Source organism: Rhipicephalus microplus, chromosome 3 (genome assembly GCF_043290135.1).
Source record: "Rhipicephalus microplus isolate Deutch F79 chromosome 3, USDA_Rmic, whole genome shotgun sequence".
In the NCBI taxonomy this organism is placed as follows: Eukaryota; Metazoa; Arthropoda; class Arachnida; order Ixodida; family Ixodidae; genus Rhipicephalus; species Rhipicephalus microplus.
Genome location: NC_134702.1, coordinates 229,550,170 through 229,571,560, shown reverse-complemented (window position 1 = coordinate 229,571,560; position 21,391 = coordinate 229,550,170). Strand labels below are relative to the sequence as shown.

The window sequence follows — 21,391 nt, the reverse complement described above, 5'->3', positions numbered from 1 at the left end:
GCGATGCAGTTTTTTTGTTTGCTTGTGAGAGTTTAATTAGGTCGTGAGGGGTGCGCTGTCTGGAGCAGTAATGAATGACTGTTGCTGAGTTTTCTTACTTTTTCGACCTTTAACTTGTGGAAACTATTGATACCGGTTGTGTTTCCCAGTGACACCTGTCCGCCTCGGTAGTGCAGTAGGTAGCACGTCAGTCTCATGATCTGAAGGTCGTGAGTTCAATCCCCACCCGGGCCAATGGTGTTGCAGTTTTTTGTTTGCTTATGAGAGTTTATTTAGGTCGTGAGGGGTGCACTGTCTGGAGCAGTATTGAATGACTGTTGCTCGGTTTTCTTACCTTTTCGACCTTACACTTCTGGGAACTAATGATACCGGTTGCGTTTCCCAGTGACACCTGTCCACCTCGGTAGCACAGTAGGCAGAGCATCAGTCTTACAATCTGAAGGTCGTGAGTTCAACCCTCACCCGGGGCAAAGTTGGTGCAGTTTCTTTGTTTGCTTCTGAGAGTTTAATTAGGTCGTGAGGGGTGCGCTGTCTGGAGCAGTAATGAACGACTGTTGCTCAGTTTTCTTACTTTTTCGACCTTTTTTTGTGGGAACTAATGATCCCGGTAGCGTTTCCCAGTGACACCTGTCCACCTCAATAGCGCAGTAGGCAGCGCGTCAGTCTCATAATCTGAAGGTCGTGAGTTCAATCCACAACCGGTGCAAAGGAGGTACAGATTTTTTGTTTGCTTGTGAGAGTTTAATTAGGTCGTTAGGGGTGAGCTGTGTGGAGCAGTAATGAATGGCTGTTGCTCAGTTTTCTTACTTTTTCGACTTATAATTTGTAGGAACTAATGATACCGGTTGCGTTTCCCAGTGACCCCCGTCTGCCTCGGTAGCGCAGTAGGCAGCGCGTCAGTCTCATAATCTGAAGGTCGTGAGTTCAATCCTAACCCGGGGCGAAGGCGGTGCAGTTTTTTTGTTTGCTTTGATAGTTCAATTAGGTCGTGAGGGGTGCGCTGTCTGGAGCAGTAATGAATGACTGGTGCTTGGTTTTCTTCCCTTTTCGACCTTTCATTTGCGGGAACTAATGATCCCGGTTGCGTTTCCCAGTGACACCTGTCCGCCTCAATAGCGCAGTAGGCAGCGCGTAAGTCTCATAATCTGAAGGTCACTAGTTCAATCCACAACCGGGGCAAAGGAGGTACAGATTTTTTGTTTGCTTGTGAGAGTTTAATTAGGTCGTTAGGGGTGCGCTGTGTGGAGCAGTAATGAATGACTGTTCCTCGGTTTTCTTATTTTTTCGACCTTTAATTTGTGGGAACTATCGATACCGGTTGTGTTCCCAGTGACATCTGTCCACCTCGGTAGCGCAGTAGGTAGCGCGTCAGTCTCATATACTGAAGGTCGTGAGTTCAATCTTCACCCGGGGCAAAGTTGGAGCAGATTTTTTGTTTGCTTAGGAGAGTTTAATTGGGTCGCGAGGGGTGCGCTGTCTGGAGCAGTAATGAATGACTGTTGCTCGGTTTTCTTAGTTTTTCGGCCTTTAATTTGTGGGAACTAATGATCCCGGTTGCGTTTTCCAGTGACACCTGTCCGCCTAGATAGCGCAGTAGGCAGGGTGTCAGTGTCATAATCTGAAGGTCGTGAGTTCAGTCCTCACCCGGGGCAAAGGCGGTGCAGTTTTTTTGTTTGCTTATGATAGTTTAATTAGGTCGTGAGGGGTGCGCTGTGTGGAGCAGTAATGAATGACTGTTGCTTGGTTTTCTTGTTTTTTCGACCTTGAACTTGTGGGAACTATCGATACAGGTTGTGTTTCCCAGTGGCATCTGTCCGCCTTGGTAGCGAAGTAGGTAGCGCGTGAGTCTCATATACTGAAGGTCGTGAGTTCAATCTTCACCCGGGGAAGTTGGAGAAGATTTTTTGTTTGCTTATGAGAGTTTCATTGGGTCGTGAGGGTTGCGCTGTCTGGAGCAGTAATGATTGACTGTTCTCGGTTTTCTTACTTTTTTGACCTTTAATTTGTGGGAACTAATCATCCCGGTTGCGTTTCCCAGTGACAACTGTCCGCCTCGGTAGCGCAGTAGGCAGCGCGGCCGTCTCATAATCTGAAGGTCGTGAGTTCGAACCTCACCCGGGGCAAAGAGGTGCAGTTTTTTGTTTGCTTATGAAAGAATAATAAGGTAATGAGGGGTGCACTGTCTGGAGCAGTAATGAATGACTATTGCTCGGTTTTCTTATTTTTTCCACCTTTAATTTGTGGAAACTATCGAAAACGGTTGTGTTTCCCAGTGACCCCTCTCCGCCTCGGTAGCGCAGTGGGCAGCGCGTCAGTCTCATAATTTGAAGGTCGTGAGTTCAAGCCTCACCAGGGGCAAAGGTGGTGCAGTTTTTTGTTTGCTAATGAGAGTTTAATTAGGTCGTGAGGTGTGCGCTGTCTGGAGCAGTAATGAATGACTGTTGCTTGGTTTTCTTATTTTTTCGACCTTCAATTTGTGGGAACTAATGACACCGGTTGCGTCTCCCAGTTACCGCTGTCTGCCTCGGTAGCGCAGTAGGCAGTGCGTCAGTCTCATAATCTGAAGGTCGTGAGTTAATCCTAACCCGGGGCAAAGGCGGTGCAGTTTTTTTGTTTGCTTATGAGAGTTTAAATAAGTCGTGAAGGGTGCGCTGTCTGCAGCAGTAATGAATGACTGTTGCTGAGTTTTCTTACTTTTCCGACCTTTAACTTGTGGGAACTATTGATACCGGTTGTGTTTCCCAGTGACACCTGTCCGCCTCGGTAGTGCAGTAGATAACGCGTCAGTCTCATATACTGAAGGTCGTGAGGTCAATCCTCACCCATGGCAAAGGTGGTGCCGTTTTCTTGTTTACTTATGAGAGTTTATTTAGGTCGTGAGGGGTGCGCTGTCTGGAACAGTAATGAATGACTGTTGCTCGGTTTTCTTAGTTTTTCGGCCTTTAAATTGTGGGAACTAATGATCCCGGTTGCGTTTTCCAGTGACACCTGTCCGCCTAGATAGCGCAGTAGGCAGCGTGTCAGTGTCATAATCGGAAGGTCGTGAGTTCAATCCTCACCCGGGGCAAAGGCGGTGCAGTTTTTTTGTTTGCTTATGATAGTTTAATTAGGTCGCGAGGGGTTTGCTGTCTGGAGCAGTAATGAATGACTGTTGCTCGGTTTTCTTACTTTTTCGGCCTTTAGTTTGTGGGAACTAAGGATCCCGGTTGCGTTTTCTAGTGACACCTGTCCGCCTAGATAGCGCATTAGGCAGCGCGTCAGTCTCATAATCTGAAGGTCGTGAGTTCAATCCACACCCGGGGCAAAGAAGGTACAAATTTTTTGTTTGCTTGTGAGAGTCTAATTAGGTCGTTAGGGGTGCGCTGTGTGGAGCAGTAATGAATGACTGTTGCTCGGTTTTCTTATTTTTTCGACCTTGAATTTGTGGGAACTATCGATACCGGTTGTGTTTCCCAGTGACATCTGTCCGCCTTGGTAGCGCAGTAGGTAGCGCCTCAGTCTCATATACTGAAGGTCGTGAGTTCAATCTTCACCCGGGGAAGTTGGAGCATATTTTTTGTTTGCTTATGAGAGTTTAATTGGGTCGTGAGGGTTGCGCCGTCTTGAGCAGTAATGATTGACTGTTCTCGGTTTTCTTACTTTTTTGACCTTTAATTTGTGGGAACTAATGATCCTGGTTGCGTTTCCCAGTGACACCTGTCCGCCTCGATAGTGCAGTAGGCAGCACGTCAGTGTCAAAATCTGAAGGTCGCGAGTTCAATCCTCACCCGGGGCAAAAGCGGTGCAGATGTTTTGTTTGCTAATGAGAGTTTAATTAGGTCGTGAGGGGTGCGCTGCCTGGAGCAGTAATGAATGACTGTTGCTTGGTTTTCTTATTTTTTCGACCTTCAATTTGTGGGAACTAATGACACAGGTTGCGTCTCCCAGTTACCGCTGTCTGCCTCGGTAGCGCAGTAGGCAGCGCGTCAGTCTCATAATCTGAAGGTCGTGAGTTCAATCCTAACCCAGGGCAAAGGCGGTGCAGTTTTTTTGTTTGCTTATGAGAGTTTAATTAGGTCGTGAGGGGTGCGCTGTCTGGAGCAGTAATGAATGACTGTTGCTCGGTTTTCTTACCTTTTCGACCTTACACTTCTGGGAACTAATGATACCGGTTGCGTTTCCCAGTGACACCTGTCCGCCTCGGTAGCGCAGTAGGCAGCGCGTCAGTCTCATAATCTGAAGGTCGTGAGTTAAATCCTAACCTGGGGCAAAGGAGGTACAGATTTTTTGTTTGCTTGTGAGAGTTTAATTAGGCCGTTAGGGGTGCGCTGTGTGGAGCAGTAATGAATGGCTGTTGCTCAGTTTTCCTACTTTTTCGACTTATAATTTGTGGGAACTAATGATACCGGTTGCGTTTCCAAGTGACCCCCGTCTGCCTCGGTAGCGCAGTAGGCAGCGCGTCAGTCTCATAATCTGAAGGTCGTGAGTTCAATCCTAACCCGGGGCAAAGGCGGTGCAGTTTTTTTGTTTGCTTATGATAGTTTAATTACGTCGTGAGGGGTGCGCTGTCTGGAGCAGTAATGAATGACTGTTGCTCGGTTTTCTTAGTTTTTCGGCCTTTAATTTGTGGGAACTAATGATCCCGGTTGCGTTTTCCAGTGACACCTGTCCGCCTAGATAGCGCAGTAGGCAGCGTGTCAGTGTCATAATCTGAAGGTCCTGAGTTCAGTCCTCACCCGGGGCAAAGGCGGTGCAGTTTTTTTGTTTGCTTATGATAGTTTAATTAGGTCGTGAGGGGTGCGCTGTGTGGAGCAGTAATGAATGACTGTTGCTCGGTGTTCTTGTTTTTTCGACCTTGAATTTGTGGGAACTATCGATACAGGTTGTGTTTCCCAGTGACATCTGTCCGCCTTGGTAGCGAAGTAGGTAGCGCGTGAGTCTCATATACTGAAGGTCTTGAGTTCAATCTTCACCCGGGGAAGTTGGAGCAGATTTTTTGTTTGCTTATGAGAGTTTCATTGGGTCGTGAGGGTTGCGCTGTCTGGTGCAGTAATGATTGACTGTTCTCGGTTTTCTTACTTTTTTGACCTTTAATTTGTGGGAACTAATGATCCCGGTTGCGTTTCCCAGTGACAACTGTCCGCCTCGGTAGCGCGGTAGGCAGCGCGTCCGTCTCATAATCTGAAGGTCGTGAGTTCGAACCTCACCCGGTGCAAAGAGGTGCAGTTTTTTGTTTGCTTATGAAAGAATAATTAGGTCATGAGGGGTGCACTGTCTGGAGCAGTAATGAATGACTATTGCTCGGTTTTCTTATTTTTTCCACCTTTAATTTGTGGAAACTATCGAAAACGGTTGTGTTTCCCATTGACCCCTCTCCGCCTCGGTAGCGCAGTGGGCAGCGCGTCAGTCTCATAATGTGAAGGTCGTGAGTTCAAACCTCACCAGGGGCAAAGGTGGTGCAGTTTTTTGTTTGCTAATGAGAGTTTAATTAGGTCGTGAGGTGTGCGCTGTCTGGAGCAGTAATGAATGACTGTTGCTTGGTTTTCTTATTTTTTCGACCTTCAATTTGTGGGAACTAATGACACCGGTTGCGTCTCCCAGTTACCGCTGTCTGCCTCGGTAGCGCAGTAGGCAGTGCGTCAGTCTCATAATCTGAAGGTCGTGAGTTAATCCTAACCCGGGGCAAAGGCGGTGCAGTTTTTTTGTTTGCTTATGAGAGTTTAAATAAGCCGTGAAGGGTGCGCTGTCTGCAGCAGTAATGAATGACTGTTGCTGAGTTTTCTTACTTTTTCGACCTTTAACTTGTGGGAACTATTGATACCGGTTGTGTTTCCCAGTGACACCTGTCCGCCTCGGTAGTGCAGTAGATAGCGCGTCAGTCTCATATACTGAAGGTCGTGAGTTCAATCCTCACCCGTGGCAAAGGTGGTGCCGTTTTCTTGTTTACTTATGAGAGTTTATTTAGGTCGTGAGGGGTGCGGTGTCTGGAGCAGTAATGAATGACTGTTGCTCAATTTTCTTACCTTTTCGACCTTACACTTCTGGGAACTAATGATAGCGGTTGCGTTTCCCAGTGACACCTGTCCACCTCGGTAACGCAGTAGGTAGCGCGCAAGTCTCATCACCTGAAGGTCGTGAGTTCAATCCTCACCCGAGGCAAAGGCGGTGCAGTTTTTTTGTTTGCTTATGAGAGTTTAATTAGGTCGTGAGGGGTGCGCTGTCGGGAGCTGTAATGAATGACTGTTGCTCGGTTTTCTTACTTTTTCGACCTTTAATTTGTGGGAACTAATGATCCTGGTTGCGTTTCCCAGTGACACCTGTCCGCCTCGATAGCGCAGTAGGCAGCACGTCAGTGTCAAAATCTGAAGGTCGCGAGTTCAATCCTCACCCGGGGCAAAAGCGGTGCAGATGTTTTGTTTGCTTATGAGAGTTTAATTAGGTCATGAGGGGTGCACTGTCTGGAGCAGTATTGAATGACTGTTGCTCGGTTTTCTTACTTTTTTCACCTTTATTTTTTGTGGAAACTATCGATAACGGTTGTTTCCCAGTGACCCCTGTCCGCCTCGGCAGCGCAGTAGGCAGCGCGTCAGTCTCATAATGTGAAGGTCGTGAGTTCAAACCTCACCAGGGGCAAAGGTGGTGCAGTTTTTTGTTTGCTAATGAGAGTTTAATTAGGTCGTGAGGGGTGCGCTGTCTGGAACAGTAATGAATGACTGTTGCTTGTTTTCTTATTTTTTCGACCTTCAATTTGTGGGAACTAATGACACCGGTTGCGTCTCCAAGTTACCGCTGTCTGCCTCGGTAGCGCAGTAGGCAGCGCGTCAGTCTCATAATCTGAAGGTCGTGAGTTCAATCCTAACCCGGGGCAAAGGCGGTGCAGTTTTTTTGTTTGCTTATGAGAGTTTAATTAGGTCGTGAGGGGTGCGCTGTCTGGAGCAGTAATGAATGACTGTTGCTGAGTTTTCTTACTTTTTTGACCTTTAACTAGTGGGAACTATTGATACCGGTTGTGTTTCCCAGTGACACCTGTCCGCCTCGGTAGTGCAGTAGGTAGCGCGTCAGTCTCATATACTGAAGGTCGTGAGTTCAATCCTCACCCGTGGCAAAGGTGGTGCCGTTTTCTTGTTTACTTATGAGAGTTTATTTAGGTCGTGAGGGGTGCGGTGTCTGGAGCAGTAATGAATGACTGTTGCTCGGTTTTCTTACCTTTTCGACCTTACACTTCTGGGAACTAATGATACCGGTTGCGTTTCCCAGTGACACCTGTCCGCCTCGGTGGCGCAGTAGGCAGAGCATCAGTCTTACAATCTGAAGGTCGTGAGTTCAACCCTTACCCGGGGCAAAGTTGGTGCAGTTTCTTTGTTTGCTTCTGAGAGTTTAATTTGGTCGTGAGGGGTGCGCTGTCTGGAGCAGTATTGAATGACTGTTGCTCAGTTTTCTTACTTTTTCGACCTTTTTTTGTGGGGACTAATGATTCCGGTTGCGTTTCCCAGTGACACCTGTCTGCCTCGATAGCGCAGTAGGCAGAGCATCAGTCTTACAATCTGAAGGTCGTGAGTTCAACCCTCACCCGGGGCAAAGTTGGTGCAGTTTCTTTGTTTGCTTCTGAGAGTTTAATTAGGTCGTGAGGGGTGAGCTGTGTGGAGCAGTAGTGAATGGCTGTTGCTCAGTTTTCTTACTTTTTCGACTTATAATTTGTAGGAACTAATGATACCGGTTGCGTTTCCCAGTGACCCCCGTCTGCCTCGGTAGCGCAGTAGGCCGTGCGTCAGTCTCATAATCTGAAGGTCGTGAGTTCAATCCTAACCCGGGGCGAAGGCGGTGCAGTTTTTTGTTTGCTTTGATAGTTTAATTAGGTCGTGAGGGGTGCGCTGTCTGGAGCAGTAATGAATGACTGTTGCTTGGTTTTCTTATTTTTTCTCCCTTCAATTTGTGGGAACTAATGACACCGGTTGCGTCTCCCAGTTACTGCTGTCTGCCTCGGTATCGCAGTAGGCAGCGCGTCAGTCTCATAATCTGAAGGTCGTGAGTTCAATCCTAACCAGGGGCAAAGGCGGTGCAGTTTTTTTGTTTGCTTATGATAGTTAAATTAGGTCGTGGGGGGTGCGCTGTCTGGAGCAGTAATGAATGACTGTTGCTCGGTTTTCTTAGTTTTTCGGCCTTTAATTTGTGGGAACTAATGATCCCGGTTGCGTTTTCCAGTGACACCTGTCCGCCTAGATAGCGCAGTAGGCAGCGTGTCAGTGTCATAATCTGAAGGTCGTGAGTTCAGTCCTCACCCGGGGCAAAGGCGGTGCAGTTTTTTTGTTTGCTTATGATAGTTTAATTAGGTCGTGAGGGGTGCGCTGTGTGGAGCAGTAATGAATGACTGTTGCTCGGTTTTCTTGTTTTTTCGACCTTACACTTCTGGGAAATAATGATACCGGTTGCGTTTCCCAGTGACACCTGTCCGCCTCGGTAGCGCAGTAGGCAGCGCGTCAGTCTCATATACTGAAGGTCGTGAGTTCAATCTTCACCCGGGGAAGTTGGAGCAGATTTTTTGTTTGCTTATGAGAGTTTCATTGGGTCGTGAGGGTTGCACTGTCTGGAGCAGTAATGATTGACTGTTCTCGGTTTTCTTACTTTTTTGACCTTTAATTTGTGGGAACTAATGATCCCGGTTGCGTTTCCCACTGACAACTGTCCGCCTCGGTAGCGCAGTAGGCAGCGCGTCCGTCTCATAATCTGAAGGTCGCTAGTTCAACCCTCACCCGGGGCAAAGTTGGTGCAGTTTCTTTGTTTGCTTCTGAGAGTTTAATCAGGTCGTTAGGGGTGCGCTGTGTGGAGCAGTAATGAATGACTGTTGCTCAGTTTTCTTACTTTTTCGACTTATAATTTGTGGGAACTATTGATACCGGTTGCGTTTCCCAGTGACCCCTGTCCGCCTCGGTAGCGCAGTAGGCAGCGCGTCAGTCTCAAAATGTGAAGGTCGTGAGTTCAATCCTCACCAGGTGCAAAGGTGGTGCAGTTTTTTGTTTGCTAATGAGAGTTTAATTAGGTCGTGAGGGGTGCGCTGTCTGGAGCAGTAATGAATGACTGTTGCTTGGTTTTCTTTTTTTTTCGACCTTCAGTTTGTGGGAACTAATGACACCGGTTGCGTCTCCCAGTTACCGCTGTCTGCCTCGGTAGCGCAGTAGGCAGTGCGTCAGTCTCATAATCTGAAGGTCGTGAGTTAATCCTAACCCGGGGCAAAGGCGGTGCAGTTTTTTTGTTTGCTTATAAGAGTTTAAATAAGTCGTGAAGGGTGCGCTGTCTGCAGCAGTAATGAATGACTGTTGCTGAGTTTTCTTACTTTTTCGACCTTTAACTTGTGGGAACTATTGATACCGGTTGTGTTTCCCAGTGACACCTGTCCGCCTCGGTAGTGCAGTAGATAGCGCGTCAGTCTCATATACTGAAGGTCGTGAGGTCAATCCTCACCCGAGGCAAAGGCGGTGCAGTTTTTTTGTTTGCTTATGAGAGTTTAATTAGGTCGTGAGGGGTGCGCTGTCGGGAGCAGTAATGAATGACTGTTGCTCGGTTTTCTTACTTTTTCGACCTTTAATTTGTGGGAACTAATGATCCTGGTTGCGTTTCCCAGTGACACCTGTCCGCCTCGGTAGCGCAGTAGGTATCGCGCAAGTCTCATAACCTGAAGGTCGTGAGTTCAATCCTCACCCGAGGCAAAGGCGGTGCAGTTTTTTTGTTTGCTTATGAGAGTTTAATTAGGTCGTGAGGGGTGCGCTGTCGGGAGCAGTAATGAATGACTGTTGCTCGGTTTTCTTACTTTTTCGACCTTTAATTTGTGGGAACTAATGATCCTGGTTGCGTTTCCCAGTGACACCTGTCCGCCTCGATAGTGCAGTAGGCAGCACGTCAGTGTCAAAATCTGAAGGTCGCGAGTTCAATCCTCACCCGGGGCAAAAGCGGTGCAGATGTTTTGTTTGCTAATGAGAGTTTAATTAGGTCGTGAGGGGTGCGCTGTCTGGAGCAGTAATGAATGACTGTTGCTCGGTTTTCTTACCTTTTCGACCTTACACTTCTGGAAACTAATGATACCGGTTGCGTTTCCCAGTGACACCTGTCCGCCTCGGTAGCGCAGTAGGCAGCGCGTCAGTCTCATAATCTGAAGGTCGTGAGTTCAATCCTAACCTGGGGCAAAGGCGGTGCAGTTTTTTTGTTTGCTTATGATAGATTAATTAGGTCGTGAGGGGTGCGCTGTCTGGAACAGTAATGAATGACTGTTGCTCGGTTTTCTTAGTTTTTCGGCCTTTAAATTGTGGGAACTAATGATCCCGGTTGCGTTTTCCAGTGACACCTGTCCGCCTAGATAGCGCAGTAGGCAGCGTGTCAGTGTCATAATCTGAAGGTCGTGAGTTCAATCCTCACCCGGGGCAAAGGCGGTGCAGTTTTTTTGTTTGCTTATGATAGTTTAATTAGGTCGCGAGGGGTGGGCTGTCTGGAGCAGTAATGAATGACTGTTGGTCGGTTTTCTTACTTTTTCGGCCTTTAGTTTGTGGGAACTAATGATCCCGGTTGCGTTTTCTAGTGACACCTCTCCGCCTAGATAGCGCAGTAGGCAGCGCGTCAGTCTCATAATCTGAAGGTCGTGAGTTCAATCCACACCCGGGGCAAAGAAGGTACAGATTTTTTGTTTGCTTGTGAGAGTTTAATTAGGTCGTTAGGGGTGCGCTGTGTGGAGCAGTAATGAATGACTGTTGCTCGGTTTTCTTATTTTTTCGACCTTGAATTTGTGGGAACTATCGATACCGGTTGTGTTTCCCAGTGACATCTGTCCGCCTTGATAGCGCAGTAGGTAGCGCGTCAGTCTCATATACTGAAGGTCGTGAGTTCAATCTTCACCCGGGGAAGTTGGAGCAGATTTTTTGTTTGCTTATGAGAGTTTAATTGGGTCGTGAGGGTTGCGCCGTCTGGAGCAGTAATGATTGACTGTTCTCGGTTTTCTTACTTTTTTGACCTTTAATTTGTGGGAACTAATGATCCCGGTTGCGTTTCCCATTGACCCCTCTCCGCCTCGGTAGCGCAGTGGGCAGCGCGTCAGTCTCATAAAGTCTCATAATGTGAAAGTCGTGAGTTCGAACCTCACCAGGGGCAAAGGTGGTGCAGTTTTTTGTTTGCTAATGAGAGTTTAATTAGGTCGTGAGGTGTGCGCTGTCTGGAGCAGTAATGAATGAATGTTGCTTGGTTTTCTTATTTTTTCGACCTTCAATTTGTGGGAACTAATGACACCGGTTGCGTCTCTCAGTTACCGCTGTCTGCCTCGGTAGCGCAGTAGGCAGTGCGTCAGTCTCATAATCTGAAGGTCGTGAGTTAATCCTGACCCGGGGCAAAGGCGGTGCAGTTTTTTTGTTTGCTTATGAGAGTTTAAATAAGCCGTGAAGGGTGCGCTGTCTGGAGCAGTAATGAATGACTGTTGCTCAATTTTCTTACCTTTTCGACCTTACACTTCTGGGGACTAATGATAGCGGTTGCGTTTCCCAGTGACACCTGTCCACCTCGGTAGCGCAGTAGGTAGCGCGCAAGTCTCATAACCTGAAGGTCGTGAGTTCAATCCTCACCCGAGGCAAAGGCGGTGCAGTTTTTTTGTTTGCTTATGAGAGTTTAATTAGGTCGTGAGGGGTGCGCTGTCGGGAGCAGTAATGAATGACTGTTGCTCGGTTTTCTTACCTTTTCGACCTTACACTTCTGGGAACTAATGATACCGGTTGCGTTTCCCAGTGACACCTGTGCGCCTCGGTAGCGCAGTAGGCAGAGCATCAGTCTTACAATCTGAAGGTCGTGAGTTCAACCCTCACCCGGGGCAAAGTTGGTGCAGTTTCTTTGTTTGCTTCTGAGAGTTTAATTTGGTCGTGAGGGGTGCGCTGTCTGGAGCAGTATTGAATGACTGTTGCTCAGATTTCTTACTTTTTCGACCTTTAATTTGTGGGGACTAATGATTCCGGTTGCGTTTCCCAGTGACACCTGTCTGCCTCGATAGCGCAGTAGGCAGAGCATCAGTCTTACAATCTGAAGGTCGTGAGTTCAACCCTCACCCGGGGCAAAGTTGGTGTAGTTTCTTTGTTTGCTTCTGAGAGTTTAATTAGGTCGTGAGGGGTAAGCTGTGTGGAGCAGTAATGAATGGCTGTTGCTCAGTTTTCTTACTTTTTCGACTTATAATTTGTAGGAACTAATGATACCGGTTGCGTTTCCCAGTGACCCCCGTCTGCCTCGGTAGCGCAGTAGGCCGTGCGTCAGTCTCATAATCTGAAGGTCGTGAGTTCAATCCTAACCCGGGGCGAAGGCGGTGCAGTTTTTTTGTTTGCTTTGATAGTTTAATTAGGTCGTGAGGGGTGCGCTGTCTGGAGCAGTAATGAATGACTGTTGCTTGGTTTTCTTATTTTTTCTCCCTTCAATTTGTGGGAACTAATGACACCGGTTGCGTCTCCCAGTTACCGTTGTCTGCCTCGGTAGCGCAGTAGGCAGCGCGTCAGTCTCATAATCTGAAGGTCGTTAGTTCAATCCTAACCCCGGGGCAAAGGCGGTGCAGTTTTTTGTTTGCTTATGAGAGTTTAATTAGGTCGTGAGGGGTGCGCTGTCTGAAGCAGTAATGAACGACTGTTGCTCAGTTTTCTTACTTTTTCGACCTTTTTTTGTGGGAACTAATGATCCCGGTTGCGTTTGCCAGTGACACCTGTCCGCCTCGATAGCGCAGTAGGCAGCGCGTCAGTCTCATAATCTGAAGGTCGTGAGTTCAATCCACAACCGGGGCAAAGGAGGTACAGCTTTTTTGTTTGCTTGTGAGAGTTTAATTAGGTCGTTAGGGGTGAGCTGTGTGGAGCAGTAATGAATGGCTGTTGCTCAGTTTTCTTACTTTTTCGACTTATAATTTGTAGGAACTAATGATACCGGTTGCGTTTCCCAGTGACCCCCCGTCTGCCTCGGTAGCGCAGTAGGCAGTGCGTCAGTCTCATAATCTGATAGTCGTGAGTTCAATCCTAACCCGGGGCGAAGGCGGTGCAGTTTTTTTGTTTGCTTTGATAGTTTAATTAGGTCGTGAGGGGTGCGCTGTCTGGAGCAGTAATGAATGACTGTTGCTTGGTTTTCTTCCTTTTTCGACCGTTATTTGCGGGAACTAATGATCCCGGTTGCGTTTCCCAGTGACACCTTTCCGCCTCGATAGCGCAGTAGGCAGCGCGTCAGTCTCATAATCTGAAGGTCGCGAGTTCAATACACAACCGGGGCAAAGGTGGTGCCGTTTTCTTGTTTACTTATGATAGTTTATTTAGTCGTGAGGGGTGCGGTGTCTGGAGCAGTAATGAATGACTGTTGCTCGGTTTTCTTACCTTTTCCACCTTACACATCTGAGAACTAATGATACCTGTTGCGTTTCGAATTGACACCTGTCCGCCTCGGTAGCGCAGTAGGCCGCACGTCAGTCTCATAATTTGAAGGTCGTGAGTTCAATCCTCACCCGTGGCAAAGGTGGTGCCGTTTTCTTGTTTACTTATGAGAGTTTAATTAGGTCGTGAGGGGTGCGCTGTCTGGAGCAGTAATGAATGACTGTTGCTTGGTTTTCTTATTTTTTCGACCTTCAATTTGTGGGAACTAATGACACCGGTTGCGTCTCCCAGTTACCGCTGTCTGCCTCGGTAGCGCAGTAGGCAGCGCGTCAGTCTCATAATCTGAAGGTCGTTAGTTCAATCCTAACCCCGTGGCAAAGGCGGTGCAGTTTTTTTGTTTGCTTATGAGAGTTTAATTAGGTCGTGAGGGGTGCGCTGTCTGGAGCAGTAATGAATGACTGTTGCTCGGTTTTCTTACTTTTTCGACCTTACACTTCTGGGAACTAATGATAGCGGTTGCGTTTCCCAGTGACACCTGTCCGCCTCGGTAGCGCAGTAGGTAGCGCGTCAGTCTCATAACCTGAAGGTCGTGAGTTCAATCCTCACCCGAGGCAAAGGTGGTGCAGTTTTTTTGTTTGCTTATGAGAGTTTAATTAGGTCGTGAGGGGTGCGCTGTCTGGAGCAGTAATGAATGACTGTTGCTGAGTTTTCTTACTTTTTCGACCTTTAACTTGTGGGAACTATTGATACCGGTTGTGTTTCCCAGTGACACCTGTACGCCTCGGTAGTGCAGTAGGTAGCGCGTCAGTCTCATATACTGAAGGTCGTGAGTTCAATCCTCACCCGTGGCAAAGGTGGTGCCGTTTTCTTGTTTACTTATGAGAGTTTATTTAGGTCGTGAGGGGTGCGGTGTCTGGAGCAGTAATGAATGACTGTTGCTCGGTTTTCTTACTTTTTCGACCTCACACTTCTGGGAACTAATGATACTGGTTGTGTTTCCCAGTGACACCTGTCCGCCTCGATAGCGCAGTAGGCAGCGCGTCAGTGTCAAAATCTGAAGGTCGCGAGTTCAATCCTCACCCGGGGCAAAAGCGGTGCAGTTGTTTTGATTGCTTATGAGAGTTTAATTAGGTCATGAGGAGTGCACTGTCTGGAGCAATAATAAATGACTGTTGCTCGGTTTTCTTATTTTTTCCACCTTTAATTTGTGGAAACTATCGATAACGGTTGTGTTTTCCAGGGACCCCTGTCCGCCTCGGTAGCGCAGTAGGCAGCGCGTCAGTCTCATAATCTGAAGGTCGTTAGTTCAATCCTAACCCGGGGCAAAGGCGGTGCAGTTTTTTTGTTTGCTTGTGAGAGTTTAATTAGGTCGTGAGGGGTGCGCTGTCTGGAGCAGTAATGAATGACTGTTGCTGAGTTTTCTTACTTTTTCGACCTTTAACTTGTGGAAACTATTGATACCGGTTGTGTTTCCCAGTGACACCTGTCCGCCTCGGTAGTGCAGTAGGTAGCACGTCAGTCTCATGATCTGAAGGTCGTGAGTTCAATCCCCACCCGGGCCAATGGTGGTGCAGTTTTTTGTTTGCTTATGAGAGTTTATTTAGGTCGTGAGGGGTGCACTGTCTGGAGCAGTATTGAATGACTGTTGCTCGGTTTTCTTACCTTTTCGACCTTACACTTCTGGGAACTAATGATACCGGTTGCGTTTCCCAGTGACACCTGTCCGCCTCGGTAGCACAGTAGGCAGAGCATCAGTCTTACAATCTGAAGGTCGTGAGTTCAACCCTCACCCGGGGCAAAGTTGGTGCAGTTTCTTTGTTTGCTTCTGAGAGTTTAATTAGGTCGTGAGGGGTGCGCTGTCTGGAGCAGTAATGAACGACTGTTGCTCAGTTTTCTTACTTTTTCGACCTTTTTTTGTGGGAACTAATGATCCCGGTTGCGTTTCCCAGTGACACCTGTCCACCTCAATAGCGCAGTAGGCAGCGCGTCAGTCTCATATTCTGAAGGTCGTGAGTTCAATCCACAACCGGTGCAAAGGAGGTACAGATTTTTTGTTTGCTTGTGAGAGTTTAATTAGGTCGTTAGGGGTGAGCTGTGTGGAGCAGTAATGAATGGCTGTTGCTCAGTTTTCTTACTTTTTCGACTTATAATTTGTAGGAACTAATGATACCGGTTGCGTTTCCCAGTGACCCCCGTCTGCCTCGGTAGCGCAGTAGGCAGCGCGTCAGTCTCATAATCTGAAGGTCGTGAGTTCAATCCTAACCCGGGGCGAAGGCGGTGCAGTTTTTTTGTTTGCTTTGATAGTTCAATTAGGTCGTGAGGGGTGCGCTGTCTGGAGCAGTAATGAATCACTGGTGCTTGGTTTTCTTCCCTTTTCGACCTTTCATTTGCGGGAACTAATGATCCCGGTTGCGTTTCCCAGTGACACCTGTCCGCCTCAATAGCGCAGTAGGCAGCGCGTAAGTCTCATAATCTGAAGGTCACTAGTTTAATCCACAACCGGGGCAAAGGAGGTACAGATTTTTTGTTTGCTTGTGAGAGTTTAATTAGGTCGTTAGGGGTGCGCTGTGTGGAGCAGTAATGAATGACTGTTCCTCGGTTTTCTTATTTTTTCGACCTTTAATTTGTGGGAACTATCGACACCGGTTGTGTTCCCAGTGACATCTGTCCACCTCGGTAGCGCAGTAGGTAGCGCGTCAGTCTCATATACTGAAGGTCGTGAGTTCAATCTTCACCCGGGGCAAAGTTGGAGAAGATTTTTTGTTTGCTTATGAGAGTTTCATTGGGTCGTGAGGGTTGCGCTGTCTGGAGCAGTAATGATTGACTGTTCTCGGTTTTCTTACTTTTTTGACCTTTAATTTGTGGGAACTAATGATCCCGGTTGCGTTTCCCAGTGACAACTGTCCGCCTCGGTAGCGCAGTAGGCAGCGCGGCCGTCTCATAATCTGAAGGTCGTGAGTTCGAACCTCACCCGGGGCAAAGAGGTGCAGTTTTTTGTTTGCTTATGAAAGAATAATAAGGTAATGAGGGGTGCACTGTCTGGAGCAGTAATGAATGACTATTGCTCGGTTTTCTTATTTTTTCCACCTTTAATTTGTGGAAACTATCGAAAATGGTTGTGTTTCCCAGTGACCCCTCTCCGCCTCGGTAGCGCAGTGGGCAGCGCGTCAGTCTCATAATTTGAAGGTCGTGAGTTCAAGCCTCACCAGGGGCAAAGGTGGTGCAGTTTCTTGTTTGCTAATGAGAGTTTAATTAGGTCGTGAGGTGTGCGCTGTCTGGAGCAGTAATGAATGACTGTTGCTTGGTTTTCTTATTTTTTCGACCTTCAATTTGTGGGAACTAATGACACCGGTTGCGTCTCCCAGTTACCGCTGTCTGCCCCGGTAGCGCAGTAGGCAGTGCGTCAGTCTCATAATCTGAAGGTCGTGAGTTAATCCTAACCCGGGGCAAAGGCGGTGCAGTTTTTTTGTTTGCTTATGAGAGTTTAAATAAGTCGTGAAGGGTGCGCTGTCTGCAGCAGTAATGAATGACTGTTGCTGAGTTTTCTTACTTTTCCGACCTTTAACTTGTGGGAACTATTGATACCGGTTGTGTTTCCCAGTGACACCTGTCCGCCTCGGTAGTGCAGTAGATAACGCGTCAGTCTCATATACTGAAGGTCGTGAGGTCAATCCTCACCCGTGGCAAAGGTGGTGCCGTTTTCTTGTTTACTTATGAGAGTTTATTTAGGTCGTGAGGGGTGCGCTGTCTGGAACAGTAATGAATGACTGTTGCTCGGTTTTCTTAGTTTTTCGGCCTTTAAATTGTGGGAACTAATGATCCCGGTTGCGTTTTCCAGTGACACCTGTCCGCTTAGATAGCGCAGTAGGCAGCGTGTCAGTGTCATAATCGGAAGGTCGTGAGTTCAATCCTCACCCGGGGCAAAGGCGGTGCAGTTTTTTTGTTTGCTTATGATAGTTTAATTAGGTCGCGAGGGGTTTGCTGTCTGGAGCAGTAATGAATGACTGTTGCTCGGTTTTCTTACTTTTTCGGCCTTTAGTTTGTGGGAACTAAGGATCCCGGTTGCGTTTTCTAGTGACACCTGTCCGCCTAGATAGCGCAGTAGGCAGCGCGTCAGTCTCATAATCTGAAGGTCGTGAGTTCAATCCACACCCGGGGCAAAGAAGGTACAGATTTTTTGTTTGCTTGTGAGAGTCTAATTAGGTCGTTAGGGGTGCGCTGTGTGGAGCAGTAATGAATGACTGTTGCTCGGTTTTCTTATTTTTTCGACCTTGAATTTGTGGGAACTATCGATACCGGTTGTGTTTCCCAGTGACATCTGTCCGCCTTGGTAGCGCAGTAGGTAGCGCCTCAGTCTCATATACTGAAGGTCGTGAGTTCAATCTTCACCCGGGGAAGTTGGAGCATATTTTTTGTTTGCTTATGAGAGTTTAATTGGGTCGTGAGGGTTGCGCCGTCTTGAGCAGTAATGATTGACTGTTCTCGGTTTTCTTACTTTTTTGACCTTTAATTTGTGGGAACTAATGATCCTGGTTGCGTTTCCCAGTGACACCTGTCCGCCTCGATAGTGCAGTAGGCAGCACGTCAGTGTCAAAATCTGAAGGTCGCGAGTTCAATCCTCACCCGGGGCAAAAGCGGTGCAGATGTTTTGTTTGCTAATGAGAGTTTAATTAGGTCGTGAGGGGTGCGCTGTCTGGAGCAGTAATGATTGACTGTTCTCGGTTTTCTTACTTTTTTGACCTTTAATTTGTGGGAACTAATGATCCCGGTTGCGTTTCCCAGTGACAACTGTCCGCCTCGGTAGCGCAGTAGGCAGCGCGGCCGTCTCATAATCTGAAGGTCGTGAGTTCGAACCTCACCCGGGGCAAAGAGGTGCAGTTTTTTGTTTGCTTATGAAAGAATAATAAGGTAATGAGGGGTGCACTGTCTGGAGCAGTAATGAATGACTATTGCTCGGTTTTCTTATTTTTTCCACCTTTAATTTGTGGAAACTATCGAAAATGGTTGTGTTTCCCAGTGACCCCTCTCCGCCTCGGTAGCGCAGTGGGCAGCGCGTCAGTCTCATAATTTGATGGTCGTGAGTTCAAGCCTCACCAGGGGCAAAGGTGGTGCAGTTTCTTGTTTGCTAATGAGAGTTTAATTAGGTCGTGAGGTGTGCGCTGTCTGGAGCAGTAATGAATGACTGTTGCTTGGTTTTCTTATTTTTTCGACCTTCAATTTGTGGGAACTAATGACACCGGTTGCGTCTCCCAGTTACCGCTGTCTGCCCCGGTAGCGCAGTAGGCAGTGCGTCAGTCTCATAATCTGAAGGTCGTGAGTTAATCCTAACCCGGGGCAAAGGCGGTGCAGTTTTTTTGTTTGCTTATGAGAGTTTAAATAAGTCGTGAAGGGTGCGCTGTCTGCAGCAGAAATGAATGACTGTTGCTGAGTTTTCTTACTTTTCCGACCTTTAACTTGTGGGAACTATTGATACCGGTTGTGTTTCCCAGTGACACCTGTCCGCCTCGGTAGTGCAGTAGATAACGCGTCAGTCTCATATACTGAAGGTCGTGAGGTCAATCCTCACCCGTGGCAAAGGTGGTGCCGTTTTCTTGTTTACTTATGAGAGTTTATTTAGGTCGTGAGGGGTGCGCTGTCTGGAACAGTAATGAATGACTGTTGCTCGGTTTTCTTAGTTTTTCGGCCTTTAAATTGTGGGAACTAATGATCCCGGTTGCGTTTTCCAGTGACACCTGTCCGCCTAGATAGCGCAGTAGGCAGCGTGTCAGTGTCATAATCGGAAGGTCGTGAGTTCAATCCTCACCCGGGGCAAAGGCGGTGCAGTTTTTTTGTTTGCTTATGATAGTTTAATTAGGTCGCGAGGGGTTTGCTGTCTGGAGCAGTAATGAATGACTGTTGCTCGGTTTTCTTACTTTTTCGGCCTTTAGTTTGTGGGAACTAAGGATCCCGGTTGCGTTTTCTAGTGACACCTGTCCGCCTAGATAGCGCAGTAGGCAGCGCGTCAGTCTCATAATCTGAAGGTCGTGAGTTCAATCCACACCCGGGGCAAAGAAGGTACAGATTTTTTGTTTGCTTGTGAGAGTCTAATTAGGTCGTTAGGGGTGCGCTGTGTGGAGCAGTAATGAATGACTGTTGCTCGGTTTTCTTATTTTTTCGACCTTGAATTTGTGGGAACTATCGATACCGGTTGTGTTTCCCAGTGACATCTGTCCGCCTTGGTAGCGCAGTAGGTAGCGCCTCAGTCTCATATACTGAAGGTCGTGAGTTCAATCTTCACCCGGGGAAGTTGGAGCATATTTTTTGTTTGCTTATGAGAGTTTAATTGGGTCGTGAGGGTTGCGCCGTCTTGAGCAGTAATGATTGACTGTTCTCGGTTTTCTTACTTTTTTGACCTTTAATTTGTGGGAACTAATGATCCTGGTTGCGTTTCCCAGTGACACCTGTCCGCCTCGATAGTGCAGTAGGCAGCACGTCAGTGTCAAAATCTGAAGGTCGCGAGTTCAATCCTCACCCGGGGCAAAAGCGGTGCAGATGTTTTGTTTGCTAATGAGAGTTTAATTAGGTCGTGAGGGGTGCGCTGCCTGGAGCAGTAATGAATGACTGTTGCTTGGTTTTCTTATTTTTTCGACCTTCAATTTGTGGGAACTAATGACACCGGTTGCGTCTCCCAGTTACCGCTATCTGCCTCGGTAGCGCAGTAGGCAGCGCGTCAGTCTCATAATCTGAAGGTCGTGAGTTCAATCCTAACCCAGGGCAAAGGCGGTGCAGTTTTTTTGTTTGCTTATGAGAGTTTAATTAGGTCGTGAGGGGTGCGCTGTCTGGAGCAGTAATGAATGACTGTTGCTCGGTTTTCTTACCTTTTCGACCTTACACTTCTGGGAACTAATGATACCGGTTGCGTTTCCCAGTGACACCTGTCCGCCTCGGTAGCGCAGTAGGCAGCGCGTCAGTCTCATAATCTGAAGGTCGTGAGTTAAATCCTAACCTGGGGCAAAGGAGGTACAGATTTTTTGTTTGCTTGTGAGAGTTTAATTAGGCCGTTAGGGGTGCGCTGTGTGGAGCAGTAATGAATGGCTGTTGCTCAGTTTTCCTACTTTTTCGACTTATAATTTGTGGGAACTAATGATACCGGTTGCGTTTCCTAGTGACCCCCGTCTGCCTCGGTAGCGCAGTAGGCAGCGCGTCAGTCTCATAATCTGAAGGTCGTGAGTTCAATCCTAACCCGCGGCAAAGGCGGTGCAGTTTTTTTGTTTGCTTATGATAGTTTAATTAGGTCGTGAGGGGTGCGCTGTCTGGAGCCGTAATGAATGACTGTTGCTCGGTTTTCTTAGTTTTTCGGCCTTTAATTTGTGGGAACTAATGATCCCGGTTGCGTTTTCCAGTGACACCTGTCCGCCTAGATAGCGCAGTAGGCAGCGTGTCAGTGTCATAATCTGAAGGTCCTGAGTTCAGTCCTCACCCGGGGCAAAGGCGGTGCAGTTTTTTTGTTTGCTTATGATAGTTTAATTAGGTCGTGAGGTGTGCGCTGTGTGGAGCAGTAATGAATGACTGTTGCTCGGTGTTCTTGTTTTTTCGACCTTGAATTTGTGGGAACTATCGATACAGGTTGTGTTTCCCAGTGACATCTGACCGCCTTGGTAGCGAAGTAGGTAGCGCGTGAGTCTCATATACTGAAGGTCGTGAGTTCAATCTTCACCCGGGGAAGTTGGAGCAGATTTTTTGTTTGCTTATGAGAGTTTCATTGGGTCGTGAGGGTTGCGCTGTCTGGAGCAGTAATGATTGACTGTTCTCGGTTTTCTTACTTTTTTGACCTTTAATTTGTGGGAACTAATGATCCCGGTTGCGTTTCCCAGTGACAACTGTCCGCCTCGGTAGCGCGGTAGGCAGCGCGTCCGTCTCATAATCTGAAGGTCGTGAGTTCGAACCTCACCCGGTGCAAAGAGGTGCAGTTTTTTGTTTGCTTATGAAAGAATAATTAGGTCATGAGGGGTGCACTGTCTGGAGCAGTAATGAATGACTATTGCTCGGTTTTCTTATTTTTTCCACCTTTAATT

General features: G+C 47.6%; 28 non-coding genes across 28 annotated transcripts; all 28 read left to right on the top strand.

Annotated features, from left to right (window-relative positions):
- Positions 1-161: 161 nt before the first annotated feature.
- TRNAM-CAU (transfer RNA methionine (anticodon CAU)) lies at positions 162-234 on the top strand. The gene has a single exon. It is a non-coding gene; the product is annotated as a tRNA-Met (tRNA).
- A 163-nt stretch (positions 235-397) lies between these two features.
- On the top strand, positions 398-470 carry TRNAV-UAC (transfer RNA valine (anticodon UAC)). The gene has a single exon. It is a non-coding gene; the product is annotated as a tRNA-Val (tRNA).
- A 400-nt stretch (positions 471-870) lies between these two features.
- Positions 871-943, top strand: TRNAM-CAU (transfer RNA methionine (anticodon CAU)). The gene has a single exon. It is a non-coding gene; the product is annotated as a tRNA-Met (tRNA).
- A 399-nt stretch (positions 944-1,342) lies between these two features.
- TRNAM-CAU (transfer RNA methionine (anticodon CAU)) lies at positions 1,343-1,415 on the top strand. Its single transcript has one exon. It is a non-coding gene; the product is annotated as a tRNA-Met (tRNA).
- Positions 1,416-2,285: 870 nt separating this feature from the next.
- Positions 2,286-2,358, top strand: TRNAM-CAU (transfer RNA methionine (anticodon CAU)). The gene has a single exon. It is a non-coding gene; the product is annotated as a tRNA-Met (tRNA).
- A 1,344-nt stretch (positions 2,359-3,702) lies between these two features.
- On the top strand, positions 3,703-3,775 carry TRNAL-CAA (transfer RNA leucine (anticodon CAA)). The gene has a single exon. It is a non-coding gene; the product is annotated as a tRNA-Leu (tRNA).
- A 638-nt stretch (positions 3,776-4,413) lies between these two features.
- Positions 4,414-4,486, top strand: TRNAM-CAU (transfer RNA methionine (anticodon CAU)). The gene has a single exon. It is a non-coding gene; the product is annotated as a tRNA-Met (tRNA).
- A 2,288-nt stretch (positions 4,487-6,774) lies between these two features.
- On the top strand, positions 6,775-6,847 carry TRNAM-CAU (transfer RNA methionine (anticodon CAU)). Its single transcript has one exon. It is a non-coding gene; the product is annotated as a tRNA-Met (tRNA).
- Positions 6,848-7,011: 164 nt separating this feature from the next.
- On the top strand, positions 7,012-7,084 carry TRNAM-CAU (transfer RNA methionine (anticodon CAU)). Its single transcript has one exon. It is a non-coding gene; the product is annotated as a tRNA-Met (tRNA).
- Positions 7,085-7,248: 164 nt separating this feature from the next.
- Positions 7,249-7,321, top strand: TRNAV-UAC (transfer RNA valine (anticodon UAC)). Its single transcript has one exon. It is a non-coding gene; the product is annotated as a tRNA-Val (tRNA).
- Positions 7,322-7,484: 163 nt separating this feature from the next.
- On the top strand, positions 7,485-7,557 carry TRNAV-UAC (transfer RNA valine (anticodon UAC)). Its single transcript has one exon. It is a non-coding gene; the product is annotated as a tRNA-Val (tRNA).
- A 2,290-nt stretch (positions 7,558-9,847) lies between these two features.
- Positions 9,848-9,920, top strand: TRNAL-CAA (transfer RNA leucine (anticodon CAA)). The gene has a single exon. It is a non-coding gene; the product is annotated as a tRNA-Leu (tRNA).
- A 164-nt stretch (positions 9,921-10,084) lies between these two features.
- On the top strand, positions 10,085-10,157 carry TRNAM-CAU (transfer RNA methionine (anticodon CAU)). The gene has a single exon. It is a non-coding gene; the product is annotated as a tRNA-Met (tRNA).
- A 1,591-nt stretch (positions 10,158-11,748) lies between these two features.
- Positions 11,749-11,821, top strand: TRNAV-UAC (transfer RNA valine (anticodon UAC)). The gene has a single exon. It is a non-coding gene; the product is annotated as a tRNA-Val (tRNA).
- Positions 11,822-11,985: 164 nt separating this feature from the next.
- On the top strand, positions 11,986-12,058 carry TRNAV-UAC (transfer RNA valine (anticodon UAC)). Its single transcript has one exon. It is a non-coding gene; the product is annotated as a tRNA-Val (tRNA).
- A 400-nt stretch (positions 12,059-12,458) lies between these two features.
- On the top strand, positions 12,459-12,532 carry TRNAM-CAU (transfer RNA methionine (anticodon CAU)). Its single transcript has one exon. It is a non-coding gene; the product is annotated as a tRNA-Met (tRNA).
- Positions 12,533-13,878: 1,346 nt separating this feature from the next.
- On the top strand, positions 13,879-13,951 carry TRNAM-CAU (transfer RNA methionine (anticodon CAU)). Its single transcript has one exon. It is a non-coding gene; the product is annotated as a tRNA-Met (tRNA).
- A 164-nt stretch (positions 13,952-14,115) lies between these two features.
- Positions 14,116-14,188, top strand: TRNAM-CAU (transfer RNA methionine (anticodon CAU)). The gene has a single exon. It is a non-coding gene; the product is annotated as a tRNA-Met (tRNA).
- A 164-nt stretch (positions 14,189-14,352) lies between these two features.
- Positions 14,353-14,425, top strand: TRNAL-CAA (transfer RNA leucine (anticodon CAA)). Its single transcript has one exon. It is a non-coding gene; the product is annotated as a tRNA-Leu (tRNA).
- Positions 14,426-14,589: 164 nt separating this feature from the next.
- Positions 14,590-14,662, top strand: TRNAM-CAU (transfer RNA methionine (anticodon CAU)). The gene has a single exon. It is a non-coding gene; the product is annotated as a tRNA-Met (tRNA).
- A 164-nt stretch (positions 14,663-14,826) lies between these two features.
- Positions 14,827-14,899, top strand: TRNAM-CAU (transfer RNA methionine (anticodon CAU)). The gene has a single exon. It is a non-coding gene; the product is annotated as a tRNA-Met (tRNA).
- A 163-nt stretch (positions 14,900-15,062) lies between these two features.
- TRNAV-UAC (transfer RNA valine (anticodon UAC)) lies at positions 15,063-15,135 on the top strand. Its single transcript has one exon. It is a non-coding gene; the product is annotated as a tRNA-Val (tRNA).
- A 400-nt stretch (positions 15,136-15,535) lies between these two features.
- Positions 15,536-15,608, top strand: TRNAM-CAU (transfer RNA methionine (anticodon CAU)). The gene has a single exon. It is a non-coding gene; the product is annotated as a tRNA-Met (tRNA).
- A 399-nt stretch (positions 15,609-16,007) lies between these two features.
- TRNAM-CAU (transfer RNA methionine (anticodon CAU)) lies at positions 16,008-16,080 on the top strand. The gene has a single exon. It is a non-coding gene; the product is annotated as a tRNA-Met (tRNA).
- A 398-nt stretch (positions 16,081-16,478) lies between these two features.
- TRNAM-CAU (transfer RNA methionine (anticodon CAU)) lies at positions 16,479-16,551 on the top strand. Its single transcript has one exon. It is a non-coding gene; the product is annotated as a tRNA-Met (tRNA).
- A 1,344-nt stretch (positions 16,552-17,895) lies between these two features.
- On the top strand, positions 17,896-17,968 carry TRNAL-CAA (transfer RNA leucine (anticodon CAA)). Its single transcript has one exon. It is a non-coding gene; the product is annotated as a tRNA-Leu (tRNA).
- A 398-nt stretch (positions 17,969-18,366) lies between these two features.
- TRNAM-CAU (transfer RNA methionine (anticodon CAU)) lies at positions 18,367-18,439 on the top strand. Its single transcript has one exon. It is a non-coding gene; the product is annotated as a tRNA-Met (tRNA).
- A 1,344-nt stretch (positions 18,440-19,783) lies between these two features.
- TRNAL-CAA (transfer RNA leucine (anticodon CAA)) lies at positions 19,784-19,856 on the top strand. Its single transcript has one exon. It is a non-coding gene; the product is annotated as a tRNA-Leu (tRNA).
- The last annotated feature ends 1,535 nt before the right edge of the window (positions 19,857-21,391 follow it).